The sequence below is a fragment of the Phalangium opilio genome, unplaced genomic scaffold, assembly GCF_054372755.1.
Source record: "Phalangium opilio isolate 3A_F unplaced genomic scaffold, DU_Popi_V2 ptg000052l_1, whole genome shotgun sequence".
Lineage (NCBI taxonomy): Eukaryota > Metazoa > Arthropoda > Arachnida > Opiliones > Phalangiidae > Phalangium > Phalangium opilio.
This window is the reverse complement of record NW_028324171.1, coordinates 826008-848997: the sequence shown is the minus strand read 5'-3', so window position 1 is coordinate 848997 and position 22990 is coordinate 826008. Positions and strand designations below refer to the sequence as shown.

The 22990-nt window shown below is 36.7% G+C and overlaps 2 long non-coding RNA genes across 4 annotated transcripts; both read right to left on the bottom strand.

Moving 5' to 3' along the window:
• Positions 1-16365: 16365 nt before the first annotated feature.
• Positions 16366-17457, bottom strand: LOC149673385 (uncharacterized). 3 transcript variants are annotated; one of them, XR_016367088.1, is made up of 4 exons: positions 17384-17457; positions 17039-17273; positions 16686-16965; positions 16366-16605 (listed from the first exon to the last, which is right to left on the bottom strand). It is a non-coding gene; the product is annotated as an uncharacterized LOC149673385 (long non-coding RNA). The 3 variants fall into 3 exon arrangements; XR_016367087.1 differs by having other exon boundaries at positions 16686-17273; XR_016367089.1 differs by having other exon boundaries at positions 16686-17296; positions 17384-17414.
• Positions 17458-20891: 3434 nt separating this feature from the next.
• Positions 20892-21770, bottom strand: LOC149673384 (uncharacterized). Its single transcript, XR_016367086.1, has 3 exons — positions 21416-21770; positions 21206-21333; positions 20892-20977 (listed from the first exon to the last, which is right to left on the bottom strand). It is a non-coding gene; the product is annotated as an uncharacterized LOC149673384 (long non-coding RNA).
• Positions 21771-22990: the final 1220 nt, after the last annotated feature.

Sequence of the window (22990 nt, the reverse complement as noted above, 5' to 3'; positions counted from 1 at the left end):
ACACCACTCATATTTGCACCTCAAGGGCACAGTGTTAATCCTAGGAAGTCCTCCAACTTCCAGCTTTCTAACTCATTTGGTTTCTGTGATAATCCTATGTGAAAATGACACATTATGAGACTGACTGACTGACTGACTGACACATCATCAAAACCTCTAGGGCATTTCCGGTGGTGCTAGAATGATGAAATTTGGCATACTTGTACCACTAAGCATACAAGCAAAGGGAAAAGTCCCAAAAGCGGGAGTTTCCCCCTTTTAGCCCCTGAAATGGGGGTTTAAAATTAGAGTCATCATCTAAACCTCTAGGGCATTTCCGGTGGTGCTAGAATGATGACATTTGGCATACTTGTACCACTATGCATACAAGCAAAGGGAAAAGTCCCAAAAGCGGGAGTTTCCCCCTTTTAGCCCCTGAAATGGGGGTTTAAAATTAGAGTCATCACCTAAACCTCTAGGGCATTTCCGGTGGTGCTAGAATGATGAAATTTGGCATACTTGTACCACTAAGCATACAAGCAAAGGGAAAAGTCCCAAAAGCGGGAGTTTCCCCCTTTTAGCCCCTGAAATGGGGGTTTAAAATTAGAGTCATCATCTAAACCTCTAGGGCATTTCCGGTGGTGCTAGAATGATGAAATTTGGCATACTTGTACCACTAAGCATACAAGCAAAGGGAAAAGTCCCAAAAGCGGGAGTTTCCCCCTTTTAGCCCCTGAAATGGGGGTTTAAAATTAGAGTCATCATCTAAACCTCTAGGGCATTTCCGGTGGTGCTAGAATGATGAAATTTGGCATACTTGTACCACTAAGCATACAAGCAAAGGGAAAAGTCCCAAAAGCGGGAGTTTCCCCCTTTTAGCCCCTGAAATGGGGGTTTAAAATTAGAGTCATCATCTAAACCTCTAGGGCACTTCCGGTGTTGCGGGAATGATAAAATTTGGCATACAAGTAGGACTTAGCATACAAAGAAAGGAAAAAGTCCCAAAAGCGGGAATTTTCCCCTGTTAGCCCCTGAAATGGGGGTTTTATAATTTATATCCCCTCGTAATAGGACATTATAATTCAATTTTTTCGTCTTTTAATATTAATATTTTTTACTAATATGATTCTTTCGTATTATTGCAAAATTTATGTTTTTTACATAATGTTTTAGTAACTAAATTTTTTACTCATTTCCTTTTCATTTCGTCTGAAATGGTTCTAAGCGTGTTTTGATTCATTTAGTTTTTCTTAAATCTATTCTGTTGATTAAAAGTGTTACTTGCCACAATATTGTGTTCTTCGAATAGAAATACGGTTAACAATTATCACAGCCTGAGAAAAAAAAAGAAAGTTGAATGCAAAAAAGTTGAAAAAGGCAAAGCCAAGTAAAACTCTTGGAAAGAACAAATAAAAATCTAAAAGTACAAATTTTTATTTCGCTTCATAATCCTACTTCTATAAATCTACAAGAACATGCACGTACAAAAAGGAGTGAAATCTCACCAAAAACATCTCTGTAAAAATATGCCAAGTTGTTTGGCCGTAAAAAGAAGTGAGATCTAAAATACGGCCAAGTTATTATCTCCAGGTGAACCAACATTTTATTCGACTTAAGTTAAAACTTCTCAAGAATATTTTTCTGACTTGGCCATTAGCATTCCAAACTTGCATCCTTCTTCTTTGCACCCGTGAAGGTTAATAACGGAAATTACAAGTTTAACCACAAAAGCTTATCAAGAATATTTAACCAATTTGATTTAATATTTTAATTTCGATCCATATCTGGAATTAAACGAATCCTTGATATGCAAATGGCCAAGTCAGAAAAACATTCTTGAGAAGTTTTAAGTCGAATAAAATGTTGGTTCACCTGGAGATAATAACTTGGCCGTATTTTAGATCTCACTTCTTTTTACGGCCAAACAACTTGGCATATTTTTACAGAGATGTTTTTGGTGAGATTAATAAGTTTATATGGCTTTTTTTAAGCGTAACTATTAAATAGTTTAAAAATAAATTTTTGTAAGTGGTATCGGATTGTGTCTGGTACACATTATTGATAAGTTATAGAAAGAAAAGATTATAATAATAGATAATATTTAAACATAAAATCTTTGCTAATCTTTGATATTGTAACAGGATAATATTAGATTATATTAATTTAATTTAATGTTTTTGAATGGTTTTAAATTGTTAATGTAAAAAAGTTATGGGCGTCTTAATTTAAAAAAAAATAGCGCGCTTAAAAGAGAAAAAAATGGAAGATGCGAAACTGATATTTAGAAAACTCTTTGAATATATTAATTTTAATCAGTATTTATTTAAAATTTGGATACGAGTGTCTAAATCTCAGTTCAAAAAATCTGTTCAATGTTAACTAATAGGATGAGTTTGTCTCAATAGTTTCACCAGCTTATTAAAGAATTATATTTAATCACATAGCATTACCAACACGTTTTTAGCGTGTTTTTTACATAAAACACCATTGGGGCAAAACTAATACAGAGTACTAAAAAGTTAAACCTTCACTAGAAAATTCTAAAATTAATGCAAGAATCATCGCTTTTTTTCGTAAAATAGCATGGCCCTACAATCCTCCCTCCTCTCCCTTTCACGCTTATTATAGTAGGCAACATCAAAATTACTCCAGAACCATCGTTAACCTTAAACTTGCTCGAGGATTAACAATCATACCCAGTCATAAATTACTTTAAAGGGAAACTATTAGTATATGTTTGACAGATATGATGCTCCTTTCTGGTACGAATATTGAAATTTTAGGCTTTACTCGGGGTAAATTTGATATGGATTCTTCAAGCACGTTAGATTCCCTTTAATGTTTCTAAACTCTTTCCAAGAGCAGAACAGTGACGTCAGTCAAGTTACTGACGAATCTCTCCCTTTTTCTGATCATTGTATCACTGACCTCGTACCAGCCGTTGTCTTTTCTCACAAAGTTCACATAATGTCCCTCGGCCAACGATTCACCTTTATGAATAATCACCCCTTTAGTTTTAAAAAGCATCTTACTCATAGAGACATTTTGATTTTCAAAACTTGATATTTTGGTCGATATCTTAATTGGTCGACCATCTTTGTAATCGCCACGGAGAAGACACAAAAATACGTACTTCCCGCTGGATATCAATACATCACGCTCTTGTATTTTTGGGTTGTTACAAAATACGCATGGCACCTCTGTTAATCTCATCCTTTTTTCTAGAGATTTCCAATCAATTTTATCTCGGTTTTCTAGTGGAAGATTGAAAATGTTGCTTTCAACAATATTCTCCGAATTTTGTTCAACTTGACATTGGGGGCATTTGGTAGCGTTTCGCGACTTTGACCAAAAAAGATCTTTTAGAGCCTTAGAGTAATTGGCTTCCATTTCTTGACTTAGTGCCGTCAAAAGGACCATCAAAAATTCACTGGCGTCTTGTTGATCGTTTTGCGTAAAATGGTTTCCGACAGCCATTCTCAGTTCCAACCCTTTTCGACTGAAACTTCCTTGAGAACTCTCGGTGTCGTTTATCGTGTTATGGAGGCAACGTAAAACTGGTTTTTCAACGAATGATCCATTGTAAGATTTAACCAGTTCTCTTAATTCCGGCACTAATAAGAGTAGTTGCAAAACGCTATTAGAATAGCACGTTACTTGATCATCGTTAGCTAAACCCTTCAAGGGAAAACTATCCAAACTCTGTTGGGCTTTCCTTTTCTTCTTCGGTGTTTCTTCACATCTCTCTTCCTCGCCTTCTAAAAGGCTTTTAGATAGTGTAGGCGCACTTCTTTTGCCACCTCGACTTTCTTTCGACTCCGTTATTTCCAAAAGAGGCAGATCTGGCCTATATTTTTTGCGAAGCCTGTTATACTCCATAATGGCTCGTCCATCCGCCTTAATTTTAGTCGGATCGAACTGTAATAAATGGAGTCCGGCCAAGGACGTCACTCTCGATAAAGCCACATACGCCATGCCTGTTCCAAATAAATTCGGACCCAAATCCATAATGGCGCATTTTAAACTCATACCTTGGCTTTTGTGTATCGTAATAGCGTACGCCAGGATGACGGGAAACTGGGAGCGTTTAACGTAAATGTTTGCCATGAGCAAAAATTTGACGCAAATTTTCTCAACTAAAAAGTCAGTGTTAGCGTCGTCGTTATTCGGTTCGCGATCTACTCTTAGAAAAATCCCAGTAACGTTTCCTTGTTCGTCCTTCTTGAACCCAGTTACGAAACCCATCGTACCATTTACAACGCCTTTTTCAAAACTGATATTCCTTCTGACCATTATTCGGCAGCCAACGCACAGAACTAACTTGCTCTCCAAACCGGCCGTTTTGGACGGTTCGTTTTGTAGCCTTTGCAGTCTGCTGAGAATGTTTTTATTTATTTTTTTGCCGTAGTCAGCGAGTCTATCCTGGCAATGAATGACTTGAACTTTCTCTCCGTTTTTTCGCAACATTTCACAGTTAAATTTTTCGCACATGGCTAATTTAGGCATCAAACAAATTGGGTGAAACCCTTCATTGGACAGCTTAATGAAAAGGTCCATAGCCACCTTGATGTTTTCTCCTCCAGCAACCAATCTACTTTCTAAGGTTACAACATCAGCTTTGGAAATATTTCCAATTCTAACTCTGCTTAAAATGTCGCTCTAACTTCGGTCGTTGGCTTGTCTAACATTTTGCGTTAATTCATCGTATTTAAAAAACTTCCAAAGATCACTTCCTCCGATGCAATTGAATCTAAGTCTGACTTCTTCGGAAGTGATTTTGATGAACGCGGGATTTCCTTGAACCGGAGGCAATTGGAAAAAGTCTCCTAAAACAAGGATAGAAACAACTCCGCCAAATGGTTGGTTCATTTCCCAAAATTCGTTCAGCCTCAAGTGAACGTGAGTCAGTAACACCGACGAGACCATAGAAATCTCATCTATAATTAACAGTTTTAAATTTCCCAAGGTTTCTTTCATAATGCTTATATTCTCAGAACTTAGGGAATGGTATTCGGCGATACGCCCATGATCTACCGGCAACATTAGTAATCTGTGTAACGTTACGCCATTAACATTCAACGCTGCCAAACCCGTTGGCGCGGCAATGGCCACGCTAGCTGGATTTTGAAAGCGTCGCCTTACAGCGCTGGCGAGAGTGTCGATAAGAAATGATTTACCAGTGCCACCAGGTCCCGACACAAAAAGGCACTTGTTTCCAGATTTTTCTCCCTCTTGGGAGAAGTGGTCCATGATGTGATCATAAATTCTCTTTTGATCCGAGTTTAGTGACGCCACATTGTCAACATCAGTCTCGAAATTGATTTCCATGGCAGCTTCCACATCAGCCATCGCGTGTTCAGCTTCGATAACAATTTCTTTCCCTTGTAAAGCATTTTCATCGTCTTCACTTTCTCCCTCCGATACTATGGTTTCTAGCTCTTTCGCCTTTTTAGAAGCCTCCCGTTTCTTTTCAAGTTCTTTGGAAACCGACAGCTTCTCGTGATATTCTCTCATGTCTTTTAACACCGAATGCGAGTTTTCGAAAGCATCGGCGTATGTTTCAAAATCGCCCAATAGCTCGGTTTCGTCACGCCACGGTTTGAAGAGGATCAGTAGAGCGTGACAATACTGTTCTTTCTCCTCTATCGGGTCGTGAATGTAGTGCTCCACTATGTAGGGCTTAATTCTCTTTCTCATGAAACCCAGATTGTTTTTCAACTGGATTACATTCGCATTTTTCTCGACACCCTCAGAGCGCATCGCATAATCGTAAAACCGACCAAATTCCCGCAAACTAAGATTTTCCAACCTGTCGGGACGATTCGGATACTTGTCGTCGACGAACCCTTTTTGGCAAGTGTCCATGCTTTCGGGGTCAGTTTCCCCTCAAACGCGCGAGTTCCTTGTAACCTTTCAAAATTCTCGATGGGTTTTCTTTCAAGTTAGTGTTTATAAATTTAGTGCTGTCGGACTTGTTGTAAAGATCTTGGCCCAGCATCATATCAAGAGCTTCATAAATTCCTATTTGCTTGCACGTCAAAGATTTCAATCTATAGGCAAATAATTTTTTGGACAAACTTTCATTCCCTAACTCAGCAAAAGTTTGGTCCATGTCAGCCCGGTCTCCCTTTGTCACGTAAGCCGTGACATAGTTTGCCACTATTTCCGATTTGTCAGCGACAAATTGCAAATCCATGTTGGCTTTGGAAGCCAATAGTAGCGTGGGATTATAATCATTTATTAAATCTTCGTGCTGTTTTCTCGGCAAGTCGTACAACCGTTTCTGCACCTTTTTCATGTTACGGTGACGAGTAACTGATCTAACGGAATTCATAGTCGCTACGTTTGTTACGTTACGAGGGAAACCGTAACGACACACTCTCGATCCTTTTTTAGACTTTTTCACCTTCTTGTAACAACTAGAGGTGCATTTGTGAGTTTGGAATTTTTTTACCAGCCGTTGCAGTTCCGGACTTACCGATGCTCTCGGCATCGAACACGTGACGTGTTTTTGCACGTAATCCAAAATAGTCTCGGTCGAAGAAGTTCCAATCTTTGGAGCGTCCTTGGCCCACAAAAGCATATGGTAGTGAGGTAAACCTCGAGATTGGTATTCAACCCTCCAAAAATGATGTTCTATCATGCCAAGAACTGGATTTTGTTTACACAAGACAAAGTTGTTTAACAGCGACCGCACTTTGTTGTGAAAGTGCAAATTGACGCTAAGTGGGTCGAAATTCAACAATTCAGCCACCGTCATCGACTCTACTCCCGGAACGTCTGAATGCACTTTTCTCAAGTGATCGTGCAGTTCCATATCATCGTACTCGGCCGGGTTAAAAGTTAGAAGCCAGGTGGGAGGACCAAATTCCCGAATCATCGCTAAAAAGTTTCTAAGAACTTTATACCAGTAGTCCTTCGTTCCTCGAATATGACCCAAGAAAGTAGCTAAATTACTCTCAAGTTCTTCATCGCCAGATTCAACTCGATTGAGCAAATTTTCAACCCCAATTGGCATGGGTTTTTTAACACGAAGAACGTAGTTCAAACTGCTAGAAATCGCTTTCATTTCGCATTCTTGATAAGAATGGAACAAATAGGCGTAATCTCGTCTAAAAATTGGACTTTTGTTCAAAATACGGGATAAACGATACTCGGTTTCCGTTATTTTCCCAAATGGTCTATCATCGTGCTTGCCAAAACGACCCTTAGGGAACAAATGAACAAAGCTCATGTATTCCAGTTTTTTGTCCCAAGTGCTAACTGGCTCGGCTTCGACGCGCTTCATTTGGTAAGCGCCAAGTAAATCTTTCGGTGGTTGAACGTTTACTGGATGAATAGAGTAATGATCGTACAGATCATTGGCTTCACCCTCAGATAGTTTTCGCAACAAAGCCTCGGGCTGTGTTAGAATTTTGTAGGCGTCGCCTGGTGCAAGGCTAGACTGATTTTCATCCTGCTCCTGCATGTTCGAAGCGTTTTGGTCACCTTGGACGTCGTGACTACTATCCGCTGGTCCTTCTGTTGGAAGCGCAGCGGAAGCGCGTGTCAACGCATCAGATCCATCATTAATTAACGCAAGTGGATCTGTTACGCTCAGTAATTCTTCTGGAGTCAATGAATTTTCATTTCCATCAATTTCTTGCGTCCCACAAATATATTCCTCGTTCATTGTCGAAATATCAATGTCTTTGTAAAAAGGGTTTATCTTTTTCAGCACACTGAAAGCTTTCAACACTTTTTCGAGGCAAACAACCTGCTGCCAAACTTTTTTGTCCGCAGTGGGAACACCGTTCACCAAGATATGCAGTTCGTGATTTTTAGGCAATGTCTTGGGAATCATCTTCAAATTTTTCTCCGCGGGTATTGGAAGATAAATTACTCTTCCCTTCAAAGCTTTAACCGTGCCAAGCTGCATGTTGGAATTGGTTTTAGTGCCTAACCGCACCACAGTGTGGAAGGGCTTCACAAGCTGAATTAAAACTTTCTCAAACATGTTTAAATTGGTGACATCTGGCGGAGGATTGTCAACCGCCAAGTTGTTCAGAAAACATCTAATGGGAACTTTACCCTTTCCCAAATCCGTAGCGCAGTAACGACATAGAAGCATGTCAGCTTCTCTAGCGTCCGAATTATTCATTATCCAGCCAGCTCTTAAAATCAGATAGGCCTCGTTATTGAAAACAGCACTGTTTACTAGTTTTTCTACAGCTCTTAAATCAGTTTTTTTCAGTAATCTAAAACAACAGTCGCAAGGCGTGTCGTGATACACGTTGGTGTTTAGCATTGCCCGAGCGAATTGATTCTCGTAAAGACTCAAGATTTCACTTTCATCGAGAGTGGGCCGAGGAGCGTTAATGCTTCCTGTGGGAGCATTATTTTGTTCGTTATTTAAATTTTTCCCACGTGTGGCTAGGATTTTTCTTGACCCCGCCATGACAGTCGTCAGAGAATCGTAATCACCACTTTCAATTTCAGTTGAAACTTTAGTTAACGCGTTGAGCAACGCTTTGACTTGATAGATCTTATTCAGAATACTTCTTATTCCCGAATAATGTGGAGCCAATTCAGCGAAAGAACGCAAATGACTTTGGCACTCTTCGCTATCAGCGCAGTAAGAGGTGTGCCCTAGGAACGAAACTATTCTCACCACTACTTCGTCCCCATCTGGTGGTATAAACACTTTTGATTTTTTGCAAAATTCTTTTCTTAATTCGCAAAGGTCCAAATCAGACTGAAAAATTTTAGTCAAAGATTTTTCATTAGCATTGGCAACTGTTTTTATGAAAGCTAGTACTTTTGCAATGGCTCGAGTTCGAACATTACAAATATCACTGCATTCCCAATATACAGATTTGTTTTGGGTTTCAATAAACCCCCCTTCATTGATCACTAAATTTGCTTTCGGATTCTTCTCTTCAGTTTCAACAATTTTGAAAAGATTCGTAACAATTAACGACTCATTAACTTGTAAAACTCGTTCTACGTTACTAGTCTCGTTATTGTTTTTTATGTCAACGAAATTTCCCATTTCGTCAACAAACAATTCTTTTGTTGAACTCGTAACACGGTCTCTCAGAACTTTTCGTACACGACCATTAGAATCCAATTGAAAAATTTTGCCGTAATGTGACTCATCGTCATTTTTATATATTTTACCATTATTTCCAATCAGATAATAGGAAGTTTCATGGAAATAGGCCTCTTTCATGCTACTGTGAAGCCTTTTCCCACCCACAACTTCTGCCAAATTGTCAGGATCAATGGACCCAATATGTTTGATTTTTTCGACAAAATCCTTAAATTCACTAACAATCCCCGTTAGTTGGGCGTGGTAAGCCGAATATAATTGCCTTTTCAAATGCAATATTCTACCAGCTAGCACTTGGCATTTTAGCTTGTGAGAGATGGACTTCGTGCGTCTATTTTTGGTCTCGGTGTCAAAAGACTTTGACGCCGCCAATCTTTCAGTGAGACGTTTGACTAGAAACCTTTTATAGCTTTCGGCTATAATTCTTTTGTTTTTCGTTTTGAAAATCCCCGCATTGAGGAGCTTTTTCGCAAAACCAAATTTATCTTGTTTAGTTGTTTTAGGTTTGGGATTTGTTTTTTTGGAGCAAAAACCACCATTAGTGGCGCCACCTGGTGCCATAGCCCTTTTACCACCTTTTTATGTACATAGCGTTGATTTACTTTTTCTAAGAAAATTATCTTTGTTTTTCAAATAGTACTTCTTGTTAATATCTCGTTTAGCTTGCTTTTTTTGCGAAGCTTTCCTTTGAACAAGTAACTTTAACTTAGCTTCAGCTCTTTTCTTTTGGTTTAATTCACGCCATTTTTTTTTTCTAAGTCTCTCCTGAGAAACCATTTCAAAATTTCTTAATGGACGCAAAATAGCAAATTCTTTTCAATTTTTGTAAATTTTCAAACAGTACAAGTAGTACTATATTTGACACAGATTGCAATAGGTAACAAAGATACCTTAATTCCACACTGGAACTTGCAATTTGGATACACAAAGATATCCAATTAATGAGAACACAGAGAACCCAATTAATGAGAACACAGAGAACCCAATTAATGAGAGCACAGAGAACCCAATTGCCAAACACAAAGAATTGGCTAAATAATAGGAACACAGAGAACCTATTGGGCGCACAGAAAGAACCCAGTGTCAAAAAAAAACCTCTGACAGAATTGCAAATCGTAAAAAAAAATACAATTAAAATGAATGAAAATAAATTAATTACAAGGGATAGTGAAGCCTTTTAAGGCTAAGAGTGAAAAAGACAATTTCACAATCTGAAACGAAAACAAAAGTTAATGTAACAGTAGGAACATAAAAAAATTGTTTATAGATCATATAAAACCTTAATAATTAAGATTCGTGGCAATTGATATTCATTTACAAGTCTTCAGAATTGTAAGAGAACAGAACGATGAGGAAATTGAAACAATTCCCGCCCAAATAGCAGCCAAGCGATTTCAATTTAGTGCCCTCCCGACTCCCGAGTCTAGAACAGTAGCATGGAGCAATTATACCTAGAACGTTGCTGTGAAATCATGGTTTTAACTCCAATGTTTTAATTGCTCCATGTTACTGCTGCTGCGCGGGGAAGTTTTTGGCGGGAAATCCTAGAGTTTATCATTTTTAATCCAGCCAGACTAACTTGAACCTCGTAAGTATGTTTTGAACACTATTTTTAATAGTTAATATTAATAATTAACGGATTTTGAAGCTAAGTCATAAAATTTAAAGTTATAATGTTTAAATTTATTGTCAAACCTTAAACTAGATAGAAAGTAATTGATTGTAAACTATTCAATGAAATTTCTTGTTTGTCGGTTTGGGCTTAGTAATGGAAGGCAAAAACATTAAGGTCGTCAATGCGTACTTTTACGGCGGCGGCGGCAAAAATCGAGGACGCGGTGGCGGACGAGGCGGCGGTCGTGGGAGAGGCGGCGGTCGCGGACGAGGCGGCGGTCGCGGACGGTGGCAATGGGTGCGAACCTGTTACAGGTGTAAGGAGGCGGGGCACATAATGCGGGACTGCCCGCAAAACCGAGGTACAGTCGTCTCCAATGAAAACTTTCTCTCCCGCGACGTCTTGTTCATTCATTAGCACCCCAAATATTAGGTCTTGTGAAAGAATCTAAAAAACCAAAGTTAATCGTCACTTTTAACAATCTAAGTAGGTGATGATTGTTTTCATCAACTAGGATAAAATAAGGTTTTTTTATTAAATGAAGAAGTTTTATTTTGTTAGGAATATTATTTATATGAATATGAGGTCAAGTCTACGTGCAGGATATAACTCGCAGTTTAGAACAATTAATGGGAAAATGCGTAGCACGATTGTTAAAAAAAAATAAGTTCCAAACACGTTATTGCAATTGCAAGTAAATTTATTCAAAAGTCTATACGAGGACAAACAGTTTATTTATTTCAATATGAATCATTAAAGTGTAATTAAATTGGGTTCTTAAAGTTATAAATTTAATCAATATCTTGTCATCTTTCCGTTAACATCGATGACGTTTTGCAACCTTCGTGGCATCGACGCGAACAACTCCGCCGTGTAGTTTTGTCTTTCACTGATTTCCTCCCAGGCAACCTTCACCATAGCCCAAAGCTCATCTGCGTTTTGAGGTGCCACTGTAATCCGTCCCATGCTCTTCTTCATTTCCGCCCAAACGTTTTCAATTGGAGACAGATCTGGTGAACATGTTGGCCATCTAAGAAGAGCAATTTCTGGACGATACTCCCGAAAATATTGCAGCGTTGCGCGCGAAGTGTGAATCCTCGAGTTGTCTTGTTGGAAAGTGAATTTTCCATCCGGAAAGTAGTTGTCAAGGACGTGAGGAACGAAGCTGTGCTCGATTATGTCTATATATTTTTCTGAGTTCAAATGCCCATCGATGCGCACCAAACATCCTAGCCCTTCTCGACTAATGTAACCCCAAACCGGAACGGAAAAACGACCACTATTCTTTCGAGAATTAATGAATGAAGGATCATACCTGCAGCCTATCTCCCTCCATACCCGACACTGATGATTTTGGCTAGAGCAAAAGGTTGACTCGTCGCTTATAATAACCTGATTCCATTCATTTCCCCAATGCAAATAATCGCGCGCAAAGCCCAGTCGTTGTGCTTCTTGCTCCGGCTTTAGGAAAGGCTTGTTGGCTGCGATGCGGCTTCGAAGCCCGGAAGCACGAATCCTTCTTCTGATAGTTTGTTCCGAAGCTTCTAAGTCCATGAGGAATTTGATGGGACGACACGTGATTGTCGGGTTGTTGAAAGCGATGGCTGCAATAACTTCATCCTCTTCTTGTGTCGTAACTCGTTGTGCTCCAGGTCTTGGCAAATCAGTTAGGCGACCATTATCTACGTGAGCTGCAATCCAATATCTTACAGTTGGTTTTGTACAATTCAGTTGAAAGGCTATTTGCGCAACACTTCGACCGGCTTCATGAAGAGCTATTAACCTTTCCCGATCTAGATTACTTAATCTCGGCATAGTGAATGTTCTCTACACCTCATTGTTAAGCTCTATTTATATGAAGTGGCCAAATGAACTTTGACCTTAATTCATTGGGCAATTTTTGATAATACAGTGTCGCTGAAGCATTGCCTGAAGAACAAGCACGCATGAATTTTTCCCTTTATATCCTTAAACTGTGAGTTTTATCCTGCACGCATACTTGACCTCACATTCATATATATATATATATATATAATATTCCTAACAAACTATAACTTCTTCATTTAATAAAAAAAAACCATATTCTTATCCTAGTTCATGAAAACCATCATCACCAACTTAGATTGTTAAAAAGTGACGATTAACTTTGGTTTTTTAATTTCTTTCACAAGACCTAATATTTGGGGTACTAATGAATGAACAAGTCGTCGCGGGAGAGAAAGTTTTCATTGGAGACGACTGTACTAAGTATTTTCGATTGCTTTTCCTGGGGCTACCTAAAATCTTCTATGCACTTCGTTAAAGTTCTCATTTAGGGAAAAGAGTTTTAAATTTAATAAAATGTTATAGAGAGCTTTCAGTTGGAGCTGAGTCTCGGGACATAATTTACCCTGCCATATTGGTGGGTTTAAAGCAGGAATGAAGCCGAGACCACCCAATATGGCTCCCAGAAGACTTGGGTGGGTGTGACGTACCTACTACTATCCCATCTGAAAGCTCCCTATTGAATTTAAAAAAGATAGTGATGTTCCCTGCTATCACTAGGTGGCCCTAATGCAAGCAATCTTAGTTAGAGCCTTTTATCGCCATGGCTTTCATAGCGTAATTTTGTTGTAATATTGGAAATGAGGTAGAAAGGTATTCTATGGTATAAAAGTATCTAGAGAAAAGGGGATATTAGACTGAAATTGTAGGACACAGAATCTATGCATGTGAGACCAAAATGAATTATAAAAAAAAGCACATCGCACGCAAACCAGCCAAAGGTGTAAAAGGCTCAAGCATATATAGTTGACTTACATACGGTTACATAGTAGACGAAATGGGCACCAACTCCACCAGCACTAACCCAACTACCACCACCACCAACCCGACTACCACCACCACCACCAATTCAACTACCACCACCACCAACCCGACTACCACCACCACCACCAACCCGACTACCACCACCACCACCAATTCAACTACCACCACCACCACCAACCCGACTACCACCACCACCACCAACCCGACTACCACCACCACCACCAATTCAACTACCACCACCACCACCAACCCAACCCCCCCCCCCCCACCACAAGAGGGTACAAACATGGAAACCCCATTGTAAATATTTTGTAAGTATTAAGCCACATTTAAAAAAGTTAACACTTTTATTAAATTGGGGCACAGGAAAAGAAGTTAATTTCGGGTTTTTATTAATTTCTCGAAAGCCATAATCCACCTTATTCCCTTTTGCCGGAAGTTAGGATTAGCTCAGGATTCATGGGGGTGAGTAACGGGAAGAAATTCGTCTGTCGTCTGCTACAACAGCCAAAAATATGTACTGTAGCAGACGACAGACAAATTTCTTCCCGTTACTCACCCCCATGAATCCTGAGCTAAGCCTAACTTCTATCGAATGGGAATAAGGTGGATTTTTAAATATTTTTACAGTTTCAATTCTTTTCTTGAGTTTTTATTAAAAATTTTCATTGAAGATAATTAATATATTTTTCTTATATTTTTTGTAGCATCATCACCATATTAATTTTCCAAAAAATTTTTTGTCATAATATTTATCCATTTAACCAAATAAATTTCATCCATAATTATTGCATTCTTTTAATTCATTTGAATGAACTAATATTCCATTCTTTTGATTCCTATTAATCCATTTTAGAAAATTTTTATTTCTTTTAACATAAGAAATGGTTTCCCAGTCATTTGTTTATCATTTGAACCCGAGAAATGGTTTCCCAGCCATTTCATAATACCTTAAACTTAAGAAACTATTGACCATCAATTACGTTATTCCTTGACTTAAAAATGGTTATCTCCTGAACCAAATAATTTTTTTTCATCATTATTGATCTATTTAATAAAGGAAAGGTCCGTTCTAATTAATTCATTTTAATAAATTTTATCCCTTGAACTTAAGGAAACGTTTCCCAGCCATTTCTTTATCCCTTGAACTAAAGACACGGTTTCCAGCCATTTTGCAATTTCTTGAAGAAAATAACTTTCTATCATTATTCCATTATTTTGATCCATTTTAATAAATTATAATGTTCCGTTCTAATTAATCCATTTTAGTAAATTTTACCCCTTTAACTGAAGAAAAGGTTTACTAGTCATTTCATTACCCCTTGGACATAGGAAATGGTTTCCTAGACATCTTGTTATCCTTCAAAAAATGGAAACTAAGTTCTCCAACCTTATTCCATTCTTTTTGATCTATTTTAATAAATTAATGTTCCGTTATTATTAAACCGTTTTAATATAAATGTTATCCCTTGTACTTAAGAAAAACGTTTCCCAGTCATTTCGCTAACCCATTAAATCATTTGCACATGAAGTAAGATGGATTGGAAATGAAGACGGGCGACCTGCCACTACGGTCTAAGGCAGGGACATTTGTGGTCGGGATTTATAACTGCACTTATAAACCCCGCCCACTAGCCTTCGCCAAGGAGGAAAGTCAACTTGTAGGGGATCCATTGGCCCGCGCTTTGCTTTATTTCCTATTAACACAAATGAAAAATTTATACTAATATGAATGCATCATTGATTGCTGTAAACAAATACTAATAATTTAAATAAAATAACTTTTTTATCAACTTGCGTTAATCATTTTCTTCATAACTTAATGAAAATTCGTCGAATTTTAAAGCAAATACATGTTGTGGTTTAGTTTAAACAAACGCTACTAGATGCTCCCATAGTCGAAAGGGAATAGCTAACTGGCCTGCTAAGCTCAGTATAATTAAAATGTCCTAAATTATCGTGTTTTTTGTAAAAGGTTTTAAACTTATAGTTTCCTAGTTTTAAAGCAATATCTGCCATTGTTTAGTTTAAACATACGCCACTAGATGGTCCTGTAGTCCAAGAGCGGGGTTGTCAGGCCTTGATTTATCAGTACAACGAGTTAGGCCTATTTTGGAAGGTGTTTTAGGGAGTAGTGTTACTATTTCCTGGAATATTGGTTAGGCAGATGTATTAAACATCCATAGCAAATGCACTGATATTGGTACGAAATTCACGGTTGCCCAGTAGATCTATTTGATGACGTAGAAAGCTACACAGTGATCCATTTAATTTATAATTTCGTGCTTATGATGAATCTAGTGAAATGTAATTTTGTAAATCAATAATTCAACAGTGTTAAGAACTTAACATCTTCTAAACTGAGTTACAGACACCCATATAATTGATAAAAAATTTATTTTTAGTTTTTTTTACCTAATTACAATGACTGGAACAGCTTGGACATTAAATATTGGTTTGTGGGTGACTGCCTGGCCGGGTTTAGCGACCCTATGATTCAATATATTAATAATTTTATTAGTAAGATTGTTTTACTTATATTTTCAGGACCAATATGGGAATTGATAATCTTGGGAAAAACTAACCATTGTTTATGGTTTTTTTAGGTAATGTTAGAATATGCACTAAAATGAACATCATATACATAAACTGGCCATGGTTTCATTTTTTCCTATGTATCCTTAAAATAAGCACTAAATTATTAATAAAAATTTAATTATTACCTAATCAAAATGATTGGAAGAGCCACAATAAAAAATATGGCTTTTTTTCACAGCAGTGTTAAATAGTTAGTTGGGTAATTGTCATTTTTAACTAATTGAAAATGGTAATTGAATTATAAATACTGAAGAAATGAAATGAAATTTAGCATGACGGAGTCCTTGAGGCTTGTCTAACTTTTCGAGAATAATACACAGCTTCCGCACCCCTTTTTCGAGGAGATTAAACATTAAACTAATTTGCAATACCAAAGTCAGAGTAGGAAATGGATGGACACTTTTCTAGTGTTATATGTTACTTATGGTTTGTTTTTACCCTTGGCACCAGTTTAGAAACCAGGTAACAAACCAATGTGTAGAGTTTGCATTAATCTTAAACAACAAAAATTTGTCTAATTTAAAAAAAAATTATTCTAATTAGCGGTTATTGTTGGTCGATGGCACTAATAAATAATAAAAATTTAAATATTACCTAATAAAAATTATTGGAAGAGCCGGAATAAAAAACATTGGTTGGTTTGTTGACAGGGTTTAGTGATCGTGTGATTTAATCTATCAATTATTTTACCACTAATGAAACATTCAAAATGATCTAAGCAGGGGTTATCGTTTGCCGGTTGCACCAGATATAATCTTTGTAGCGTTTATCGTTGGCAATCTGGCCATTGTTTACTGTTTTCTTAGGCAACGTTAGAATTGGCGCAAAATAATTAATAATACAATTGTTACCTAATACAAATGATTGGAAGGACCTGAATTAAAAATATTGGTTGATTTGGTGACAGGATTTAGTGATAGTGTGATTGAATCCATCATTTATTTTACCAGTAAAAAACGTATCTTCGTAGCGGTAACCGTTGGCACTTGGCTGGCCGCTGGTGGCACCAGTCGAGAAAGCAGGGAACGAACCCTTGTGCGTAGTTTAAACAACAAAAATTGATTTATTTAAAACAAATTACCTAATTAGCGGCTATCGTTGGCCGATGGCACCAGGTGAAACACCTTAAAACGAACGCAACACGGCCAATTGGTCTCTAGTCGACTCTCTACATACAATCAGCTGTATTTAAATTTTGACCAAGGCTTAGTGAAATCAGTGAATTTAAAAATTATCGGCTAAATCCTAAATTTAAATTCTTTTGTATTAAATTATAATAAGGTTTAACTTACGAAATTAAAATAAAATGAGGACGAATTAACCCCTTCTTTTATGTGAAAAGATAAAAATTCGCCTTAAGCTCGACACAGCCACACTCGTTGTGTAAACAAAAATCTTCGCTCAGTCTTTCTATTAGAGGTAAAACAGCGTAAGTCCAACAGTACGTTTCTCAATGATTTTAGCCAGGACTAAAACACGTAAGTCCAACAGAATAAAAGGTCGTAAGTTTAAGCATGTGCTTAAAAGTACAAAAAGTAATACTTAATATTAATTGTTTTCAATAAAACTTCGAAAGGCACCAGTTTAATGTTCAACCTTTCATTTAAAACCATTTTCAGACCTATCGAATAAATAGTCTTCAAAAAATGCTCGAGTCAATTTGGCCATCACAGCAAACATTTCCCATGTTATTCCTATGGGAAAATTTCCTTTTTTTTTGCCAAAATGTCTTAATTTTTTTATGGAAATGAAAACCACCCTTAGCAACATTATTTTCTATAAAAAAAACTAATGGAGGGATCTCTTTGAAATTTTAACCACATATTAAAGGTCCGAATTTTAGTTCAGTGGAATTTTTTCAAAACAATTAATACAATACAAAAAAAACTACATCCAAACAAAAAACCCTCCTTATACATTAAGAGCAGTATGAAGTCTTATCTAAGAGAGCAATCGCTCTGTCAGAATTTGTTACCAACAGTGGATTGTTTAATCCATAAATAGAAGTAACAGTGGTGCTGGTTAATCCAGGAGGACAGTGTCGTTATGTAATTTTATTAGTGAAATAATTTTCATGTTTACATCAGCGGAAAATTTTCCAACGTAACCACGTGGGAGTCAAAAGGTTACGCTGTTCGCCAATCGGTTACAGGCTATTTCCACAGTCCACATTGCCCTTTGTTTATTAAATTGCTATGAATTATTTACGCATTTGATGTAATTACTGACATAAAAGCCAAACTATAGAATAGCATCATTCATTAACTTATTTCATAGATGTTCTTTCCGTTACCGCAAATTTAGCAAGGGTATGATAAAAATTGAACGCAATGTGTTGGAATAATCAAAAACTCCTCTAAACATTACAAAAAAGGTCAATTATTTATTCAAACTCTTTTTATAACCTAAATGAACACTGTCGAAACACAATCCAGCTTTAATTTAAACTTAATTAAGTATAAGTAACGTGAAATTGAACCAAAAATATACATTTTTCTGGATAAAAACTGAAATAATTTTTAAATAAACTATTTATATAAGATTAAAACTACCCAAGCCGTTGGTAAAGCCAAATGTTTTCTATATCACGCTTAAATTAATTTAAATTTTAATTAAAGTACTTTAATAGGCGTGAAATCCAAAAGTTTAAGGTAAAATAGATAAAGTTCGGCAAGAATCAAAAACGACACCAAACATTTCAGCCTGTTAAGAGTTAACTACCGCCTTAAGACTGAAGTGACAGATATTATACAAAAATGTCTTGGTTGAACCAAGGCTGAAAAACAAACGATATGAGTGAGGTTTATCAGACTGAAGTTCCAGATATTGCAATTTTTCTTTAATTATTATTATTAATTTAATCCTTAATCACAATTTATTTCTATCAACTGATTTTACTGTTAATCGATTTATTCCCTCTAAATTTATTCAAAAATTGCATATCTACGCTTTTTCAAGAACAATTCCATTTTCCGAAAACATTTTACCGTGAAAATATTTTGAAGGGATTTCGTATCGGTGTTTACTAACATGTAAGCATATCGGTGTTTACTAACATGTAAGCACCTTGACGGACATAGTTTTAAATTTTAGTGGCTTGGTAATTAATCTTCAAGTTTGCACCACTAGTAGTCTTTTCAACGGTTACAATTTGCTGAGAAGACGGATATTCGACCAAATATGATAAAGAGAATTTATTTTGCACGGAATAATTAAAAAAATAATGCCGTTTACTTAAGACATAGGAACAACGTTTGTCCCTTGTGGTTTCTTTTAGTAGGTAGCGCTTCTTTCATGGACTGGAAAAATATTATATAGGCATAACCAAGGTTAGGGTAAAGATTCTATAAAAAGGAAAACGTCTCAGTACCAATGATATTTATATTCTTTTCCTTCGGAATTAATACATAAACCACTCCATTCTAAACGAGTTATGCGAAGGAGGGCACACTGAAGCCCGCCCCTTCCAAAATTTTCTTAGTATATAAAATTTTGCAATTATCAGTGCTTGCAGTGTATGGGTCATCAGAGCCCACTCAAAACACGCGGTCAGATCCAAATCTTTCCACAATGTAAACGGTACGTGACTCTCTGGACTTTCCTGCCAACCTTTATAATCTATGACTACAAAATGTTTCCTCTTTTTAGGGAGTCAGAGAATATTTCAAATATTCATTATTGATCCCTCAATACGTATTGCCTTCAAAATAATTAATTTCATGATATAATGTTTTCGGAAAATGGAATTGTTCTTGAAAAAGCGTAGATATGCAATTTTTGGAATAAACTTAGAGGGAATAAATCGATTAACAGTAAAATCAGTTGATAGAAATAAATTGTGATTAAGGATTAAATTAATAATGATAATAATTAAAGAAAAATTGCAATATCTGGAACTTCAGTCAATTGATAAACCTCACTCATATCGTTTGTTTTTCGGCCTTGGTTCAAACCAAGACATTTTTGTATAATATTCAGTTATGATAATAACTGTAACCTCAACTTTCAATTTCTCTATCATTCCAAAAATATTTTTCCCTAACCTTTTAGACCCATTTTCAATTTCAAAGACTTTTTAGGTTTTCAAGGTCATTTACGAACCCTATAATGAGATATTTCTTATCAATTATTCTCCTCCGTTGTCAAATTTTAAAGTTAATTAATAATTATTTTTTAAAAGTACTTTATCTTGCAGTTGACATTATTCAGCTTCGTTTTGGTGCATCAAACACAATTCAATTGGAGCCACGCTTCTATCATTAGTATTTTGAGGTTTTAATCATTATCTGTATCTCTGGTGAAAAATGAATTTTACTAAAAAATATTTTAAAATTTGCAAAGTTTATTATTCATTTATTTATTACGAAGTCAACAATGTGACGTGTAAGTAAAAAAATATTTGTAAAAGCTGTTAAAAATTTTTTTGGACGATTTTAAAATTGCCGCCTGACCAGTGACTATAGGTACTAGGCAATTCGGGCTTAACAGAATTTAAATTATTAAAGTGAAGGTTTAAATTATTAAAGTAAAGGTTTAAATTATTAAAGTAAAGGTTTAAATTATTGAAGTAAAGGTTTAAATTATTAAGTAAAGGTTTAAATATTTAAGTAAAGGTTTAAAAAATAAAAGTGCCTTTAGTATTCTATAACATGCCAAAAAGTACAAACCTACAATATCCCAAGAAGTGGATAAAAACAACCCTTTGTTTGGTTTAATTAACTTTAATCTTGTAACCAAAAAAACATTGTGCCTTTAATAATTGCTAATTTGTCTTAGACACCAATTAGTACCATTTCCATGGAGAAGAACTCATTTCTGGATTTTTCAGAAATTTAAAAAACAAATTATCTGCAAAATTGATTTTTGACTTTTTTTCCAATTAAATCCTATCAAAATGGTAAATAATGATTAGAAATAATTGCTAAATAATTTTAGACACCAATTAGTACCATTTCCATGAAGAACAACTCATTTCCGGAGAAGATTTCCGAAAATTTCGCCAAAAAGGCTATCTGCAAAATCGATTTTTGTCTTTTTTTTTCCATTAAATCCTATCAAAATGGTGAATAATAATTAGAAATAATTGTTAATTAATTTTAGACACCAATAAGTACCATTTCCATGGAGAAAAACTCATTTCTGGAGAAGTTCACTTCAAAATTTTTGTACACTTCAAAGGAATCTCAGGCTCCCAAAGAATGATTACAAGTTTCATAGATTGTTAATGGTTTCAGTTTTTTTACTGTGTCAAATTATCGGTACTTATATTTCATGTTATATAATTCGCCAACAAATTTCGTCTTTCCAAATACCATCGTACTTACCTTTGGTCCTCGACGGGGTGTGTAAAATTTACCGCCGATGAAAAGAGAGGTGTGCAACGGCATGGAAAAGGCACACCTCCTTAAAACTCGACGGCCCGGGATTCTTCGTACTAAGCCTTGGTCGTCGACGAGGTGTGTAAAATATACCGCCGATGAAAAGAGAGGTGTGCAACGGCATGGAAAAGGCACACCTCCTTAAAACTCGACGGGCCGGGATTCTTCGCACTAAGCCTTGGTCGTCGAAGAGGTGTGCAAAATACACCGCCTATGAGAAGAGAGGTGTGCAACGGCATGGAAAAGGCACACCTTGACGGCCCGGGATTCATCGCACTAAGAATTGGTCGTCGATGGAGTGTGTAAAATATAACGCCGATGAAAAGAGAGGTGTGCTACGGCATGGAAAAGGCACACCTCCGACGGCCCGGGATTCATCGCACTAAGAATTGGTCGTCGACGAGGTGTGCGAAATACACCGCCGATGAGAAGAGAGGTGTGCAACGGCATGGAAAAGGCACACCTCGACGGCCCGGGATTCATCGCACTAAGAATTGGTCGTCGATGGAGTGTGTAAAATATAACGCCGATGAAAAGAGAGGTGTGCTACGGCATGGAAAAGGCACACCTCCGACGGCCCGCGATTCATCGCACTAAGAATTGGTCGTCGACGAGGTGTGCGAAATACACCGCCGATGAGAAGAGAGGTGTGCAACGGCATGGATAAGGCACACCTCGACGGCCCGGGATTCATCGCACTAAGAATTGATCGTCAACGGAGTGTGTAAAATATAACGCCGATGAAAAGAGAGGTGTGCTACGGCATGGAAAAGGCACACCTCCGACGGCCCGGGATTCTTCCCACTAAGGTAGTGCTCGTACAAACTCCAAAATTCTTTAATATTCTCTAATTACTCTGAACAACGTTATTATTTCAATTGATAATAATTTAAATGCTGTATACTAAGCTTTTCTGCATCATTCTGACAGCTAGGATGTATAATACGAGTTTGCAGTGTGAAAAATGATATTAATTGTACGAATTAGCGTTTTTCAGAAGAGTGTGTAAAGTGTGCTAGTGTGTGAGGTGTGCCTTTTAGGGTCCATCATACAAAACAGCGTACTCTTTTGTGGCGGCAGCGTGAATTTTTTTTCTTCAAAGCTCAATATTTGATTGAATTTTAGAATAAACCAAAAAGTAACCGTCACCAGCTTTAAGTTCATGTTATTCTCATATCAATAATGAAATTTTTTACTCGCTTACATTTAACCATGTGAAAACATCGAAGAGTTTTTTAATATTTGGATGGAACTTTTTCAGGTAGCTACGAATTTGCACATGACTATCGGTGACAATGGAGGCGATTTTTAATCTAGCGTTTTTAAGGAACGTTATACCCCGTTTTAACCCTTCAAGTTCCATCGCGACACTATTTTTTACTTCATTGCTCTATATATTAAAAAATATATTTAGAAAAAAATTGGCTTTTTCGTCAATTCTGTAATTTCCTATTTGTACGAGAACCAGATGAATAACTTTCTTAATTTGGCTTTCAAAAAAGACATAAGATCCATATTTTG